At 35.2% G+C, this 19,069-nt stretch overlaps 1 protein-coding gene across 2 annotated transcripts in view; it reads left to right on the top strand.

The window, feature by feature from the left end:
- LOC149072920 (uncharacterized) overlaps positions 1-19,069 on the top strand; it is a 45,513-nt gene that overhangs the window by 17,082 nt on the left and 9,362 nt on the right. The window contains exon 1 of one of the 2 annotated variants that reach the window (XM_089246285.1): positions 14,635-14,773. The exons of the other annotated variant lie outside the window; for it this stretch is intronic. The gene's annotated coding sequence lies outside the window, so the exon portion shown is untranslated. Of the gene's footprint in view, positions 1-14,634; positions 14,774-19,069 lie in introns of those variants that run through there. 2 annotated transcript variants of the gene reach the window in all.

The following is a 19,069-nucleotide window of genomic DNA, read 5'->3' on the forward strand; positions in this document are numbered from 1 at the left end:
GTCACGAATCGGAGAGTGAAAATAATGTGGACACTCCAGCAGGCCTTGCGATGGCCAATGATTTGCACGTCAGATGTAAATATATTTACTTGTCAATAAAGCGACCTGGGGAATTGCGGGGCACGGGTTGCTGGGGAGAGGGGTCTATGGGCTCATGGGTCCTGGGCTTGTCTCGGGGGGGGGGGGTTGATGCTGCAGGCTCCGTAATCTGCGATAGCGGTATGGCCTCGCGGCCTGTAGTCCTAATCGGGAGTGCTAGGCCGGAGGGCTCGGGGCATTTGGCATTCGGGCCTTCTAGCCCCACGCACTCAGTTCTCTCCAGCATGGCCCAACCCCTTGGGGTGCAGTGCATATATCCCCATGCTACAGAGCCTGGGCCATGTCTGGTTTTAAAGTTTACCATACGTCCCGTTTTACCAAACGAATGTATTGTCAAACGTATGTTCTTGCAAACAGGACTTATTAGGATTTAGTTACCATTCGGTGGTTGTTATCAGAAACCACGAATCCCGATGTGATCACATTAATCGGCATGGGCCTGTATTTGATATGTCCCCCTTGGTTTCTCGCAATAGCATTATCAATTGATGTACCGGTTGGCGAAATTTGATGCCATTTGAAATAATGGAACACTTTCCACAATCCTCCGAAGTTTAATGTCGATGAACTTTGAGAATTAAAGAATATTAAATCTCGACTTTTTCATAAAATATTAATATTTAGTAATACAGTAAAACCCCTCTTAACCCCTCAGATGCAGTCACTCCTCTTTTAAGGCCAAATAAAAATTTCCACTTGTATAATAAAAGTATGATATGTAAATTTAAATATATTATTTGTATAATAAATGCAATGTATTTCAAACCCCTGATTAAAGGTCACCCCCTCCTTTACGGACGATTTTTTTTGTCCCACCGGTGACCCCAAAAGAGAGGTTTTATTGAAAAATAAACGTTTAAATGATAGCTAAAATCATAATTAAATTCTAAATCAATTTTCGTAGTTGCTTTTTGTTACTGTATAAAAATAATAACAGAGCATCGAGTTATTTTAATAACATTTCATAACCGATTATAGCATTTCTGTTTTCATATCCATCTCCAAAATATCAACAAACTCTCGAGAAGAGACTGCCGAGTGTTGGCACGTGTCTTTAGAAATAAATAAATAAATATAGTTTTGTATATTTACGCAAATAGTAACCCAATAAAGGAAGAAAAAAAGGCGTCAAGTTGTTCAAAGTTAGACAGTTTTAGTGATGAGATATGGATTAAGTGCAAATTCTTTGTTCTGATAGTCAAGAAAAAAGAAGGAACGTGTAGATGTGTGGATAATATACTGGATCATTTCTGTTTTTATTTTATCAGAAATTCATCGATGGAAACAAAGATATCAAATAGTTTGTACTGCTAGATGAAATATTAAATGAATCACTTTTCAATAGCGGCTAATATAACCAATATGTATTAAAGAATATTTTTTAATAATATTTCTCTGGAAGTGCTTTAAACGTAACGAAAATTTTACATTATTTCTAATTTGTATCAATTGATGTGCCTGTTGGCGAAATTTGATGTCATTTGAATCAATGGAACACCCTCCATAATCCTACGAAGTTTATTGTCGATGAACATTGAGAATTAAGACATATTAAATCTCGACTTTTTATAATATTAATTTAGTAATACAGTAAAACCTGTTATTTGGCCTTACTCGTTAGAATTATATAATGTTTAATCTTAATCAGGGCCGGATTGAGCAATTGTGATAAGTCCAGCGGACCGGAGAATATCAGGGGCCGTAAAAAAAAGGGTTAAATATACATCGAATAGATTTTTGAAGTGAAACTTCTTTAGTCAGGGGAGTGAGCTTTTGTGAGAGGAAGGAAATTCGTCACAAAATGTGAAACGTTTTCTTTTTTGGCTCAAAACCCGTTCTGTAGAAGTAGAACTGATTGTGTGTTGAAGCTCTGAGAAGCAGATGGGTTGTTGTGGTGTTGGTGGGGGAGGAGGTGTCAATAGACATTCCGCAGTGCAAGAAAATAAAAATGGTGGGAGATAGGTTTGGACGGTTTGTGTCTGACAAAGACAGTTTGTTACTTATCCCTACCCCCTCCCCCGTGACGCCGCACCCCTTAGTAACATTAGAGTATATTTCCCCCGCGAACGCAAGTTTTATGACATCACAGTACCAGCTCCTAATTGGCTGCGCTGTCATAACGCAGAATACATCCAGAGCACTTCACTTTTTCTTCTTACTCTTCACTCCTGTACTAAAGCCCCCAACCCCCTCTGATTTAGTGCCAACTCCAATTACAACCAGAAATTTTTAGTGAACAAATCTGCCACACATGGAATTTACAACGAATTCAATTATAATTCCTTATGAAGCCAAGCTCGTTAGAATTCTACAGGGTGAATGGTGTCTTGGGAGTCAATTAGGGCAATTAGATCAAGTGGGTCAAGTTTAGGGGAAGAGATTTAACAAAGATAAGGTAAGATTTAAGATTAAAAAAGGGTCAACAAGAACAATCTTATTTTAAATTTAATTTAAAATTTCTAAATTCAATTTTAAATAATTAAAATTTAATTAAATTGAGGTAAATATAGTCATGTCAAACCTAGAAGTTTCAATTCTATCGCGCGAGATTCTTACGTTGATTTTGAATTTTGTGACTTCGGCTGCTTAACGAAGTCTAAAATTCTATAAGTTTACAGATATGTCATATGAAAGATATAAGACTCACGCCTTGTTGGCAGACACTGACATACAAGTATGGCCAGTCTTGTATCAAGAGGAGGGGTTGGACATAATGGTGACCACCCTACTAAGAGCCGAATAATATGGAGGAGAAAAAACCCACTATTACTTTAGTTCACATTACTTTAGTAATTCATTAGTCTCCTAAATGAGCAGTCTTTGGTGGGGGGGGGGGGCTTTGGCGGGGCTCCTCTTCCTCCAGGATTTTTTACTGCTCCCCCATCCCGAGTCAGGAGTGTATAACCTCCTCATCCTAAGCCGGGTCTACATCCGCATTACTCCGCAACGCAAAATCTAGTTTTAGAGTGGGGGCAAAATCTACCATTAAAATCACCCGTGCTGTGCCAGCCACACCTCAAAACCAGTTTTTGTGCTGTGGAATACTGCGGATTTCTGCGGGTGTGAGCCCGGCTTGAAACAGAACTTGTTCGGAAATTAAGATCGGCTCGTCGGTTATTCAAATTTGCTCAAGTAAAATATTTCTTTTTCGTTCTTAGCTAACGACTAAATAAGAGCTTAAGGATTGGATTTTTTTTGTTAAGGACTAGGAAGTGATGCACTCCTAGAATTCTTAGAAATTGTTTAAAAAATGTAGTCGAGATTCTCTCTCGCTCCCAGCCTCTAGGCTAGAATCCCTGTCAGTTGACTCTTGGTGGAGAATGCGTTTTAATTTTTTTTTAATTGAGAAATGCCAACTAATGCAATTAAATATTTTGACAAAAATTAATCTGACACATCCCTTGAATAATTTGCGGCAAAATTCTAAAGTACTTAAACACTCCGTGGCACATTTACAGATCATTTAATTGACCCACGGTGCAGTTTTCCAACACTAAAGTGGCTTGCGGGACATTTCCAGAGCACTTAAGTGCCCATGGTGCAGTTCCACATCACTCAAATTACCAGCGGTACAGTTCCACATCACTTAAGTGACCCACGCCACATTTACAGATCACTTAAGTTACCTGCCGCACAGTTTCAGATCGCTTAAATGGCCCGCGACACGTTTTCAAACCAATGAAGTGGAACGCACACTCCTAGTGGTTAAGTACCCTTAGTATACAGTATTTTTTACTGTAAGATACGATATTGAAAGATGTTCAAGACAGTGTCGTCTTAACGCATGGGCCCGGCCCGGGAGCTACTGACCGAAGTGCAGAGGAGGAAGCCACGCAAAAATGAGATCTCGTTAAAATTTTCGAGATTGAGCATTTAAATGATCCTCAAGAAACTCGTGTGGTTCCGAGTACTTGCCACATGCGTTGTTATTTCAGCTTTCTAACGAACCTGATCGAAAAATTTCTATGACTACTAAGAGTCAAATAATTTTTAACAGCAATCATCTAATTGACATTTTGATTCGGGAGTGTGTGTGATCGAAAAAGCTTCCAAAAACTGCTAAAATTTTCCGAACAATTGGCGTATAGCTTCATTAAAGATACTGTACGAGGCACTCTCGGGCTTTAGGCAAACAGCGCACGGAATGCAATTGCTGTTCGATACACACAGATAATATACGTTGTTCACTTTCTGGTAGTATTCTTCCTGACAAGGCTTCGAGGGAAATCTAGTGAGGGATAATTCGTGCAGCGAGCTTTCAACATCATGCCACCACCAGCAGCAGCTCCTTTCCAACACAATCGAGTATTAACAAGGGATCTCGTCCCTTTTGTGGCTTGCCTTTCAGAGCTTCCAATTAGAATCTGGAAGCTAGCTTCGTGTGCTCAAACGACAGGTCAGCTGTAGAAAATCAACTGAATCTCGAAAGAGCTTTCTCCTTTCCCCCTCAACTCCACAGTTTCCCAAAAGGTATATCCAGGAAAGCCTGGAAAGGATATTTTGATTAGGATCTCCAGGTACGTAGACAGACACCCAAGCAATGTTTTAAACTCTTTTCCAGCGTCACTGTCTTCCACGACGCGTTTAATCACTTCTTGTTGATCAGTAAGTCTGTTCGAGAGAGAGAGGGACCACGTCTATAAAAGGCGTAGATCAAATGAACGATTGCGTGTTGTCTATTTGAATTTGCATATTTGTTCCTCCCCCCCTCCCCCGAAAGAGAGCGTTTAAATTCCCAGAGCTCATTTCGTCGAAATTAACGTTTGTTCTAATTTTCTTCGGTTCACTCTCGAATAGATTCAATTATAAATTGCGAGGGGGAAGAAATTCCAATTGCTCTTCTCTAACCCCCTCAAGAGTTTGCTCCGAAAACAGGAATTGAAAACATTCGAAACACGCAAACTACTTACTGAAATTTTACCGGAAAATTTTAAAGACTTTATTTTCCGAAGAACACACACGACCGTGGAATTTTATAAAAATGAAATCATATTCCGAAACTGTGGTGCATTCATTTGTTTTTTTTTAAATTCAAGTACCCAATTTTAGGCTTTAGAAAGTTCGATCCTTCAGATAAGAAATTAGCTTCTATATCAGTGATATATAGTCTTTTCTGAATAGTTGAAAGCCGAACATATATGTTTGATGTATTCAGGTATGATCTATACAGTTTCGTGAGAGATTTTCTTTTAGCTCCATTCTGTCGAAATTTGTAAAATTGTTCCTTTGGTATCACAATTTGCAATAAAAAAAGTTGCAGCTCCCTTTCCTAGCGATCATTTACCTGAGGTTCTCTCATCATCGTGATCATTCACCAGCGTTTCCATTACCATCGTGATCATTCACCATTGTTTCCATTACCATCGTGATCATTCACCCTTGTTTTCATTACCATTATGATCATTCGCCCGTGGTTCCCTTATTATGGGGATCATTTACCCGAGGAAAATACTGAAATGAAATTCTTTTATGGAAGCGAGAGATAATCTTGTTAATGCCGGTGAGGGGGTTAAATCAACTGCTGCACACACAGTGGTACACTGCAGGGTTGTCTTTAGAACATTGTAGCCTTTCCCCCCCCCCCCCCCCCGGACAAGGTGATTTTTCTGAAACCCCTACCTCTGGTTAGAAATAGCTGTCTATGAGTTCACAGACATTCTAGAAAACTGGAACCAGATCTTTTTATCACGAGGCCTTTTTTTCACTGGAGGCTCCCTCCCGGGCTGTGCCCGTGTAGGCACATACGTTAACTGATACGCTGTTACAAATTATGTGAGATGCTGCAAATTCGACTCATCGACTTAGATATAGCAAGTCAAATCATGCAGTAAACCCAAAGCCGAGTTTTCCTAGGAAAAGGTTTTTGATTGGTTAAAAACCTGAAATTCACGTTTTTAACCAATCAGCGTTTTCACGCTGCACACGGTGCAGGTAACCTGCTCCTAGGAAAACCCGGCTTAAAGCTCGGTCCACACCAGTGGAAACACGTAGCGCAAAAACCGGTTTTGAGGCGTGGCTAGCACATAATGTATTTTAATGGTCAATTTTTTTTTGCCAGCCACACCCTAAAACCGGTTTTTGTGCTGCGGGTATGGACCCAGTTTAACATTGTAGCGTCAATACTCACTGGCAGTCAACACGCGACTGGCGCAGAAAGCGTCACAAAGCAGTTGTCGACAGTACGCAAGAACAGCCTTGAAAAAAATCGAGCAATACCCTGACTGCATAGCACTTGAATAACTAAGAATCTGTGTTTCCTCGAAGTAATAAAAGTCCTTTCTTTTGGATACTTTTAACACCCAGTATAGTCTAAGTTTTGAAACGTGCCAGGAGAATGCAAACTCGAAGATGTAAGAAACACATCAGTTTCTTTCCTGAAACATCTTTGGACACTGAGCTTTATTCCCGAACTTTTTACTCAACCAGAAAAAGATTACTTATAATTCTCTCATCTCAGTAGGACTTTGTACATCTCGGCATGGCCTTTTTTAAAGATTTCTCACACCTGCTCATCCATTTCTGGGTCTTTAGGTCTTAACGGATGGGAAAAAAAAAAATCCAAAAAAAAAGGCTAGCTAATATCTCTCTCTCATACCTTTTGCCCTTGACATTTGAGGAGTAAAGGTCCCACAAATGCGAAAAAAAAGGTCCAAAGATATAAGATGACTGAAATGATTTCAATCACAACAAGAAAGTTTACGTTAGCGTGCATTTACGTTAAGAGCATATCAAAAAAATAAGAAAGCCAATTTTTTTTTTTTTTTTTTGCTTCTTATGTCTGGGATATGAATTTGTTCTAGAAAAATAAGCGCGGCAAACATTTATGGCCAAGTAGAGCATTTTTTTGCTTAACCGTCTTTATTAAGGAAGGAGAAATGCCTAGCTCTAAAAATAATAAAAACATTAAAAAGAAAAAAATGATAGCGAAATGATGTTTCCAATCCTTATCTATTACGGATTCTACTGTAGGGATCATGGAAATTTTCCAAACATCAGGGACTATCATAAGGGACACGTTTCTTTAAATAGCTTGATTAAACAACCATATACGAAATAAGACGATTAAACGTTTGCTCCAGCCTTTCCATAACCAAGTAAATAAGAAATATTTAATAACATTATTATTATTTATACTTGAACTTCGCGACCAATATCCCCAAATTCTCCATAAAATAGTAGTACGTATATAGCACTCTTCGTAGTGACCGCGAGTAAACTTATGCTAGTCGAGGTAAGTGTACTTTATGACGGATATCTTGAGTGTACAAACACACATGTATATATAAAATATATACTATACATTACGTATATTCCTCCAGGATATAGCTTTTTACCGACTTTTTTAGGTTGAATATCTTTTTTTTTTGCCATACCTATGAATTATGAAGTGTTATGAAGAAATAGTAGGTCATCGGGAATCGGTATGGGTCCATCCTGAAAATTCGAAATGGTTACAGATGTTATTTATATCCATTTTTATATTAATATGGAATTATTAGTTATACTTAAATATCCCGGATATAATCTCTGAATTTTATCAGAATTTGTGGAACCGAAATTGATGAAAAGATGGAACTGTACGGATGGATTTTAATTTGGTCAACAGATTGGAACCGTACGGATGTATTTCAATTTGGTCAACAGATTGGAACTGTACGAATGTATTTCAATTTGGTCAACAGATTGGAACTGTACGGATGGATTTTAATTTGGTCAACAGATTGAAACGGTGTGGATGGATTTTAATTTGGTTAACAGATTGAAACCATGAGAATGGATTTTAATTTGGGCAACAGATTGGAACTGCGGATGGATTTCAACTTGGTCAACAGATTGAAGCCGTGAGGATGGATTTTAATTTGGTCAACAGATTGAAACTGTACGGATGGATTTTAATTTGGTCAACAGATTGAAACGGTGTGGATGGATTTCAATTTGGTCAACAGATTGAAACCGTACGAATGGATTTCAATTTGGTCAACAGATTGGAACCGTGCGGATGGATTTTAATTTGGTTAACAGATTGAAACCGTGAGGATGGATTTTAATTTGCGCAACAGATTGAAACCGTACGGATGTATTTCAATTTGGGCAACAGATTGGAACTGCGGATGGATTTCAACTTGGTCAACAGATTGAAACCGTGAGGATGGATTTCAACTTGGTCAACAGATTGAAACCGTACGGATGTATTTCAATTTGGTCAACAGATTGGAACCGTACGGATGGATTTTAATTTGGTTAACAGATTGGAATCGTGCGGATGGATTTTAATTTGGTCAACAGATTGAAACCGTACGGATGTATTTCAATTTGGTCAACAGATTGGAACCGTACGGATGGATTTTAATTTGGTTAACAGATTGGAATCGTGCGGATGGATTTTAATTTGGTCAACAGATTGGAACTGTGAGGAGATTTTATAATTAGGTCAATAGATTATCTATTTAATAAGAATGTATCATTTTAGATATTATTGTTAATCACTTATTATGTTTGGGGGCAGAAATGCAAATATTTTATTTCTTGAATCCAAACTCTCGTCTATTGGCCAATGAAAATATTACCCCTAAAGAGAAGTAAGTGGTGTGGAAATATTTTTCGAGTTGAGAAATCGTGAGCATTGCGCATTCGTATAATATTTTTTGCGTGATGAGTGTTCGGAAAGTGTTGCCATCTGTTGTCCGCACTGACAATGATCGAATAATACGTTTAATAAATATATTTTTGGTGTTTGGTTGGTCTCTTTCACCGATTCAGCAAGAATTTTTTTACGTGAAGTCTGAATTACGCAATTTTTAACGTACTTCGAGTTTAAGATCGAAGGGACAGCCCTTTGCAGAGACAGTGCTCGTTGCGGAAATAATCATGGAACTCCCTTTATGGTCAATGATATCTTAACGTACGAGCTCTTCCGGGCACTATCGGGGGTGTCACTGACATTTGGTTAAGATTCTCGAAAGTAAGCATGTAAATTGGTAATCAGGCATTTCTAGTAAAGTAGGGGGGGGGGGCGATCCGGCTCTATGTCAGGGTTTCTCAAACTTCTTCCACTCGCGGTGCCTCTGACAAAGGTTTGAGAACCCCTGCTCTAGGTCATCAGTAATTTTTTAGTATGGATAGATTCGAAAATGGCTGTGGATGTTATATTCGTTTTTATGTAATTATGGAATTACTTCTTTTATCCTTAAATATCCCGGATACAATTAATGGATTGTATCGGAATTGGTGGAACCGAAATCGGTGAAAGATTGAAATTGTGCGAGTGGATTTTGATTTAGTCAGCGGTAAGATATGCAGCTTAACTATGTGTAAGAATTTATATTAGATATTATTAAGCCTTATTATATTAGCAGAGATGCAAATATTTTATTTCTTGAACACCAAGTTTGGTCTATCCCAATGGAAATGGGGCGCGGCAGCCCAGGTCGATGAGATACTCGCCTAAAGTACCAAAGGACGTTAAAAGGTGTCGCGAGTTCGATACCCGGTTCGTCTTTGTCAGAAATCTTTCCTGACACAGGGGTACAACAGAAACGGCGACATGACCACAGAGAATATTGCTACCGCAGGGAGTCCCTCACCGAGGGGTTAGCGCACCAACCCCTCGACGAGTATAAAAAACAAGCGTGCCGTTTGGAATCGGCAATAAATTGTAGGTCCCGGTCTGATTAGTCATCGTGTGCAGAAAATGACCGCGGTGCGACAAAAATGATCAAAAAATGATTCAATGGAAATGATACTCCTGCAGAGGTGATTATTGTATTGTTGAAATATTTTGCTGCGGAAGCTTGAAAACATTACGCATGTATCTAGTATTTTGTAGAGCGTATGAAGTGTTCGGAAGTGCTGCCATCTGTTCTACGCACTGAAAATGAGCGAATAATATCTTCAAAAGAATATATATTTGATATTTTATTTGGTCTTTCACCAATCCAGCAATTTTTTTTTCGTTGAAATCTAATTTAATTTCTACTTCGAGTTTAGGATCGAACATTAGTAGTCAGGACAGCCCTCACCGGAAGTGGTGCCCGACGCGGAAATAATCCTCCCCCCCCTCTCTCTTTACGGTCAGTGCCATTTTAAAGTATGGCCCAGAGGGCTGCCATGATAGTGAGATCTGATTAAGATTCTCGAAGTTAAACATTTAAATTAGTAAGCAAGCATTTCTAGTCAGTTAAGGGGCCTCAGAAGAATCACTTTCACCGAGGGCCAATGGTCCTCCTAAGACGAACTTGTGTTCATGGTATATGCCCCATACAATGTTCACTATTATTTAGATTATATATATAAATGAACATTTCTAGAATTTTTTTAAGCGCAGTTTTGTTTTATAATCACAAATAAAATTAATAAATTTTTCATTCCTATTTCCGTGAGTCAGGGCCCGGTGCAACCACATCTGTCACACACACATCTTAGGGCGGCCGTACTGGTACTAGGCATGAATTACCATGACGGACACCAAATACCGCTCTTTGATATTAACCGAAAGGGTACCAAATACTGTTTGTAGCTTATCAGACACACACACGATGCATTGAAGGGTTAAAACGATGTCCACGACCTTATACGTAATTTCGTCTTAAAATAACAAATAAAGTTTATAAATTGTATTAATTTTCATTTTATTAAATTTAATCAACTTTAAATTTATTATAAAATTTTATAATTTTTATAATTTTACAGTAAAAAACCATAGATAAAACAAAAAGTAAGCGATAAAAATGGCAGAGTCCGGTGCAGAAACTGTATTTTTGCAAATACTTAAGTAGTTAATGATTCAAATTTGATCGCAGTCAATACTTGATAAGATATCTCAATAATGAAAATGCATAATTTAAACTGATGATAGAATACACACACACATATACATATAGATGTATTGAAATGATTATTATCCTATCGAAATAAAGTTTTGGAAAAACGGTTAGAAGCGTTCAAGTACAAGTGGATATCCCTATTAAAGCTAAAGCATCTATCAAATTATTAGGGTATATATCTTCTACATCATCAAGAAATGAATATATGGTCTATAATGGATATTTAATGTCAGCTAGTGGAACACACATTCACTCCAAATAAGCCAGCACGTGTCAGTATTTAGCCAATATCCAGCCATCGTATCGATCAACATCTCCAGCAATAGTCAACAAGTATATTCAAAGTCCCACTCATTAAAATTCAGATTATAATTACGTTATTCAAACTGGAGATTAACGATTAAATATGGGATTTCTAATCGAAAGATACTCTGCTGTCCTGTCGAAAAGACGACGTACTATTAAACAAATTCCCGGAAAATGGTCAAATTGGGGTAGAAAATTCTCAAAAAGTCATTTCTTAGTTTCCAAAATAATGAAGTTTTTCAGGCCATCTGATAAAATTGTCTTCTCGCGCCAAAACTTTCCCAATTAAATGTCTTAAAGTTCCCGATAAGATTAAGAAAATTGTACTTCAACTTCTCTTTTTGGCGCTTGTAGGTGATGAAGCCGAATTTGAGTAATAACCTAATGAATCCGTAACGTTTCATCATTATTATTATTTTATCTGTTGTGTGTCGCCCTCAATGAATCCCGATGAATTCGGCCATTGAAAAGCTTCGTTATAAACCGCAATAGGATGATGATCAAGCGATACAAACGCACCCACGTAAAACACTTAAAATTATAGACACGAAAAGAGCTTTTGTTTCGAATCTTTCAGCTTTGAATAACTTAAAAGCCATCCATTGTCTGAGAAAATGGAAACTCCAAAAACTTCATTTTTTACCCGAAAATTCTCCTATTATCGGCAGCATCGCTCATGCTCGTCCTCAGGTATCATGAGTAGTTTTTAGCGTAATTACAGAGAAGGTAATTGCCGTTTGGAAACAGTGAAAGTGAATGAAATTTTCTATAATATCAACCTTCAATATTTCACATTTCAAATTTATTGTGGCCGTGGGATGAAGAATAATGTATATCAATTTTCGTTACGTTGTTTTCTATCTCCAGCATTTAATTTATTTATCAAAATATTAAAATTCTCCAAAATACGTATTACGTATATACGTATTTTAAGGAATTTACGATTTTTTGGGAATAGTTTTAGATGAAATGAATGTGAATTTTTTTGGGAAAGTGGAAACTAAAATTTATACACTTTATCTTCTTCACACCCGAGCCAAAACTGACTATTAAAAAAAATTTTTTTTTGACAGATTCGTGTTTATTGTACGTCAAAGTGCTCTTTAAAAAGAAAAAAAATAATAATTAATTAATTAATCTTTAATAGAACCATTTAAGTGAGTACTATTTGGTTAACTTTTTGGGCCCCCCTATTCTGCTCTGAGGCCCTGGGCAGTGCCCCGGCTGCTCCGACCTAATTACGGCCCTGCTGGTAACCGTTTAACATTTTGCAGTCATATGTCGAGGTGCTAGTAACGCCCCTGTGAATTCAGCTTTTTAACAAAACTTATAAGCTATACAAAAACCACAAAAGACAAACATCCAGGGGCCTTCCTCCAACGAAGAGCCGCCGCCCCCGAAAAAAACTCTGGACCACGGTTAAAATAATTTAAAACCTTTAAAAATGCGGCCGGAGCGAAGAGGATATAGAAGAAAAATATAATGAATCACACAAATGATAACAAAAAATTATTTTTATTGTTTTTCTAAGGAATTAAATTTATTTAAAAAAATTTGAAATCAAAATATTAAAAAAAAATTAAATATATTTATTTATTTAAATATTAAAAAAATTCTCCAAAAATATTTTTTAACGATTGAAAAATTTTGTTTTTTTGGGAATATTTTTCGATACCATCATAAACAAATGTTATATTTCTCGAGAAAATGGAAACTAAAATTTATATATAGTACATTGAGCAAATATGGAACAGTCGGGTATACAGGGTGTCCTATAAGTCCTAATGCGGCCTTTATCTCATCAAGCGTTCGTCGTAGAGGTAATTCAAAAAATGGTCAAAATGTGTTCAAGAATCACTCTGTACCAGTTCCGAGAGTGAGAATACAACGTGTCATGAAATAAACAAATTTAAGTTTTTATACGGTCCCCCCATCCGCTAACTTTCAATTAGAAAGTTGTTGTCATGTCTTTTCTGTATAAATGTATAAATGTGTCTAACTTAATTATATTTGTTTTAGATTTGTACTAATTAAATTTATGCATTAAAATTGTGAAAAAAATTCTACAAAATAATTTTTCAAGACTAAAAAATTTCAGTTTTTGGGAACATTTCTTGATATTATTATAAATAAAAGTGATTTCTCGGGAAATAGAAACTAAAATACTATATACACTTAGAAGAAATGAAAAGATAATTTAAATTATTTTTATTAATTATTAAAACTTAAATCTTAAATTCATTCATTAAAATACTGAAAAATAAGTTTCAAAAAAAATTTTTTGAAGTATTGAAAATTTAGGTTTTTTTGGAAATATATTTTTTCATATTTAGAAGTGATATATCTCTTAGGAAAATGGAAACTGAAATTTGTATATAGAAGAGAATTATAAAAATGAATCATCTTTAAAATTTTGGAAAAAATTCCACAAAGTAATTTTTTAAGATTCGAAAATTTGGGTTTTTGGGAATATTTCTTGTTATTATTATAAATAAATGTGATATTTCTCGGGAAATAGAAACTAAAATATATACTCTCGCTCTCTTATAGAAGAAATGAAATAGATAGTTTAAAAATTATTACTATTTATTTTTCTTATCTCTAATCTCTTTTTCTATCTTAAATTAATTTATTGAAATATTTTAAAGAAGTTTCAAAATATTTTGAAGGATTTGTAAAATTTCGGTTCTTTGGAAATATTTTTTTCATATTACTGTATTATAAATAAAAGTGAAAATCTCTAAGAAAATGTTAACTTAAATTTGTATATAGGAGAAAATAATAATAATGTATCAGAAACATGAAGATGACAATTTAAATTATTGTTATTATGTTCTTTTTCTCAATCCAAAATTTACTTGAAATTTTGAAAAAATTCTACAAAATAATTTTTCAAGATTCAAAAATTTCAGTTTTTGGGAATATTTTTTTATATAAAACAATAATAATTTCTTCGTTTAAACGGAGCCCCAGAATTTGTACAAAAAATTGCGTTATAAATTTACGTATAAATTTGATATTTCTCGGGAAATAGAAAATAAAATATATACCCCGTAGAGAACAAATGAAAAAGATAATTTAAATTATTTTTATTAATTTTTTTTTTACCTCGAACCAATTTTTCTAACTTCAATTTATTTATCAAAATACCGAAATTAATTTTTCAAAATATATTTTAAGGATTGGAAAATTTCGGTTTTTTTATGGAAACAATTTTTTTTATATTTAGAACTGAAATTTCTTAGGAAAATGGAAACTAAAATTTATATATGTGGAAAAAAAAAAATAACGAATCACACAAATAAAATGGAAAGGAATGCTGAGGGGGCGTAGACCCCGATCTGTGATTGGTGGTTGAAACTAGAAATAGGCGGCGTTGTACTGCATGCCATATATATTTTCTACTAATTCGGGATCATATTCTTTTCCGTCAGTCACAAAATTTTGTGAGAGTCCATTAACTTAAAGTTAACTACATACTTCACGACGTACCGGACGTTTTCCTCTCATCGAAGCACGCATGTTTCCGATATTTTCAAAATAAGGTAAAATCAGTCTTTTCCAAAAAAATGAAATTACATTAAAAAATATATATATTATACATATATATATATCTTCATCGATATTAGATATTTATATTAATAGATATTTTATTTGTCTTCATCGAAAAGGTGAGTTGAATATTTTCAAATAAAAACGATGATATTTGCATTTCTTTTACAGAAATTTTAGTTTCGTTTTCCGCAATTAATTTAACTGCATCAAATGTAACTTTATGTAACTTTTATTTTTTAAATTTTAATATTTAATATCTTTTTGTGTGTGTGTGATTATTGGTGATGTGAAAATTTGATTTATTTGATTTTGAAGGAAAGTTTTAATATTTTGGTGGAAATTTGTGGAAGAAAAAAGTTTGTCGTAACGGGCGACATTTCATGTCGCAGCCCATTTTGATGTGAAATGCTTAAATATTTTAACATGTCATACTGAACATGACCGTGGCGTGACCGAAATGACCAATAAATTTTACCTAAATCTTGATTTCGGCTAATTGTCGGTCATTTTCACCATCGCAGTATGAATTTTTTGGTCATGTATCTTAGGATAATCAGAAAGGGTCATCGATTTTGAAGCCGATACCGGAAATCGAACCAGTTTTGATATTCGAAAAATTAAATTAAACCAGATATTTTTCAGATGATTATCAATTTTCGTATTTTTCGGAAAAAATAAAAGGCATTTTTTCTCTTAAAAATTGAGCTTAAAAAACCTACATACGGCGTATACGCAAGTACATGTGTATGTCAAAATGAGCGGCTATATCAAAAAACCCCGGCAGTAAATAGTACTTTCTCAACATTTTTTAAATATATTTTTTCATAATAGAATATATATGTTGGTTCAGATAATTGATATAAATTTGGAAAATCAGAGAGAGAAATTTGTTTTCTAAAATCTAATAAAATTCACACGCCAAAAATATATTAAAATGATCGTAAACTCTATCATTAATTTAGTTTGTGTTTTTAAGTGAAATATTTTCTTAATTTAATAATTTTTGTCTTAATTTTGAACGAGTAAAAATAAATGTCAAATTTCCTGATCGATGGGATTGTTAGCAAATTCGTAGATGACGTGAAGCTAATGGGGGTTGTCGGGAATCAAAGCGATGTGGAGAGTTGCTCCAGACCTTAAACAGGATTGCAACATGGGCAAATGAATGGAGGATGACGTTTAGCGTTGACAAGTGCATGGTCGCTCATTTTGGTTCGAACAACCCACGTTTCTTTTACGAACTGAATGTTATCACTATCCTTGATGCATCTAGGGTCACCGATTTGGAAGTTCTTATTGACGAGCGGCTTTGGTGTTTTCTGAACATTTATTTATTTATACACAATATTGTTGGCCCAAGGCCTAAACAAGAGGACGCGGTAGATTACACATATGCTTTGAAACATTTGACAAGAAATCGGAGATCATGTGGGAGTTAACAATAGTAGAGGGGAGTTTGTTCCATTCAACTATGGTATTGGGAAAGAAACTGAATTTAAAACAATCTGTAGAGGCAAAAATAGGTTTTAATTTTTTGGGGTGGTCAAGTCTATTGGAAATATAGGAAGGCCTAGACAAAATACCGGACGTATGGAAATTTAAATGACCATGAATAATCTTGTAAAGAGCATGGCTAAGCGGGAGATAAGTCGGTGAGTAGCGAGTGAACGCTACTCACCGTAGCGTCTCACTAGCAGCGAGTGGATGGAGATTAAGTTCGAGTTTAAGATCGAAAACTGAACGAAAAGATGACCAGCAGTCGTGAATAAAGTGGGCGGATTTATTTTGGATAGATTCAAGTTTTTCGATGTTACTAGAGGTGTGGGGGTCTCAGACCTCAGCTGCATAAGAAAGAACGGGAGAAATATAAGTTTGGTAGCAGAGAAGTCGGACGTCACGAGTAGAATGTTTGAGGTTGCGGCGAAGGAAAAAAAGTTTGTTGAGGCATTTCTCTGGTAGACATAATCGATATGATTATTTCAACGGAGATCAGCCGCGATTATGACCCCCAGATATTTAAATTGAGAAAGTTTATATGGTTACGTTATTGATCGAGTATGAAAATTCGAGGGGAAGAGTTATACGTGTAGCTCTCATGAAAACTGTTTTAGATAGGTTAATAAGCATGTGCCAACATGAGCACCAATCTGAGATGGAAACAAGATTACGTTGGAGAGTTTCTTGATCAGATCTGTCATTAATTGCGCGGTAGATTACACAATCATCAGCAAAAAATCTAGTGGTGCAGTTGAGGGTTTCAGGGAGGTCGTTTATATAAACTAAAAATAGTAAAGGCGAGAGAACCGCTCCTTGAGGAGTACCCGAATTTACAGTGGAAAAAGGTGAATCATGATCTTTAAAATGAACGAATTGTTTACGATTTTTTAGGAAAGCTTCTAACCATTTGAGTAATTGTACATTAAAACCAAGATTTGAAAGTTTAAGGACCAAGATTTGAAAGTTGTTGAATCAGTTTTCCAGCCAGTTTTCCAGTTGAACCAAGTTTCTGAACATTGTTCAGCGGCGGTCAGAAAATGGATTAGAAAATGCTCGGCTTCATTCTTAAAAAGGTTCTTTGCGTTCTCCTAAACTCATTCTTCAGCTTTTCCGACGCTTAGTTCGTCCTGGACTGGAGTATGCCGTAAGGTTTTGAAGACCAATACCTATACAGAGGAACACAGACTTGGTTGAAGGGGTGCAGAGAAGAGCTACGCGTGTTCTTATTGGCACATGGGGCTTGATGTATTAAGAGAGACGACTTTTTTTTTTAATATGTTCGCATTGGATGAACGCAGATGTCGGGGAGACATGATAGAAGTTTTTTTTCAACGGGATGGATAGGATGGACCATGAATTATTGTTACACCGTCAATCGACTTCTTTTGCAAGGGGGACACCAGTATAAGTTAGTAAGGGGCAATTCTAGGTTATGGTGTCGCAGGGAGTTTTTCCCTAATAGGGTTGTTAATAAATGGAATATAGCTTACCCCCGGAGGAAGTAAATTCTAACACAATTGACAGCTTTAAAAAGAAATACGATAAGCATGTTGGGGTAAATCGAGAAGAATAAACAAATATACTTAGAATAAAATAACCATAAGTATTCTTTATGGGCATTGTATAATATTTTATCATGTGTATATGCTGTTTCTAGTTTTTGTAATTGCCTTTTTACAAACAAAAGTCACCAACTAAAACAACAAAAGTTCTTCAAGCGTTAGGACTGTTCAAGCTGGACATGATTTTGGCATGAACAAGTGGGGTATTTGCCAAGAGTCCCGTCCCCCCCCCACAAATTTGGGGCTTCAAATTTGAACAAAATATATTTTTTTGACAAACCAGAGATTTTATCCCAAAACAAGGAGACTTTATAATCTTAGCTTTGCCCTGCCGATTGCCCTTTCAAGTCAAAATCAGGCCCTGTGTTCGAGATTCGTTTGATGAGGAGATTACCACATGAACTATTGCTGAAGAATTTGAAGAATTAAAATTAAATTTCTTGTATAAAAAAAAATAAATGTTCTACAGAAAAAATTAACTATTCTAACAGTTACTCTGATCAGTCTAAATTAAACAAAATTGGTATAAATCATCAATGTACCTATGTATTCAACCATTATGGCACTGTAAAACTCAATAAAAAGATCAAAATTCCATTTTCTTCCTTTGTAATCTATAAATTTGTAATTCTATTGTAATAAATAATAATAATATAATAATAATGTAATAAATAATACTTATAATAATATAATAATAATGTAATAAATAATACTTATAATAATATAATAATAATGTAATAAATAATACTTATAATAATATAATAATAATGTAATAAATAATACTTATAATAATATAATAATAATGTAATAAATAATACTTATAATAATATAATAATAATGTGATAAATAAATAAAATTGTAATCTATAAAACATCATGTTCATTAAACAGAAAATTTATAATGTGACTGGAATTGATTCGATTTCGTTTTAGTAATTTATTCTAGAAAAAAAAAGAAATTAAACTGAAATAATTCAGTTTTTATACGACCTCCGAAGAAGTAATTCATCTCTTATGCGACCATAGAAGAGGTTTTACTCAGCGTTTATTAAAACATTTAAAGAATTGATTCAGCTTTTACACGACCCTCCAGAAATAATTCAGCTTTGGTACGATTTGACACTCGAGAAGAAATTCAGTTTTTTATACGGGCCTCGAAAATCTACTTCAATTTTCTTACGACCCTCCAGAAACAATTCAGCTTTTTATACGGCCCCATATTCCATAG

The sequence above is a fragment of the Pholcus phalangioides genome, unplaced genomic scaffold (genome assembly GCF_987345545.1).
Source record: "Pholcus phalangioides strain wild (caught in Gottingen) unplaced genomic scaffold, Ppha-v1.0 ptg000017l_1, whole genome shotgun sequence".
Classification (NCBI taxonomy): Eukaryota; Metazoa; Arthropoda; class Arachnida; order Araneae; family Pholcidae; genus Pholcus; species Pholcus phalangioides.